The 561-nt window shown below is 52.9% G+C and overlaps 1 protein-coding gene across 2 annotated transcripts in view; it reads right to left on the bottom strand.

Annotated features, from left to right (window-relative positions):
• The window catches only part of LOC107113843 (lipoma-preferred partner homolog), a 430,270-nt gene that overhangs the window by 340,020 nt on the left and 89,689 nt on the right, over positions 1–561 (bottom strand). The gene's annotated exons all lie outside the window — the stretch shown is intronic.

Here is a 561-nt window from a genome sequence, read left to right on the forward strand (position 1 = left end):
TCCTCTACGAGGGCAGATCTGCACATTCCCCCCCCCCCCAATAGCTAGCAATCCAAAACAGGCCAGGGGCATCTTTAAGACCAAGTTTTATTCGGTACAAGCTCTCCCTCCTCTGTGAGGGCAGATCTGTGTGTGTCCCCCCCCCAATAGCTAGCAATCCAAAAGAGTCCAGTGGAGCCTGAGCGGTGGGTGTTGCCTTCTGACACACTTCCGGTAATGTCAGTGGGTGTGGCATATGCAAATGAGTTATGCTAATTAGGTCCTGCACCTCTTTTTCTACAAAATGACCCCTGGTTCTGACACAGAATGTATACGCAGAAGACCTGCCTTTATTGTACTCAATAAACTTTACTCTTTTGAATGAAAGTTGTTGGGAACTGATTGCTGTGGGACTCTGACACCACCCACTTTCTGAAAACAGTTGGTCGGTGCCAGGTAAGGTGTCGGCGGGTGCTCCGGCACCCCGAGGCCCCACGTTGGGGAGGACGCCTCTAGCCGTTACAGCGTTACTCGTGGTGTGCCAATAACCTGCGAGGGAGGGAGGGAGGGAGGGAGGGAGGG

This window comes from Gekko japonicus, unplaced genomic scaffold (genome assembly GCF_001447785.1).
Source record: "Gekko japonicus isolate JY-2015 unplaced genomic scaffold, Gekko_japonicus_V1.1 scaffold210, whole genome shotgun sequence".
Taxonomy (NCBI): domain Eukaryota; kingdom Metazoa; phylum Chordata; class Lepidosauria; order Squamata; family Gekkonidae; genus Gekko; species Gekko japonicus.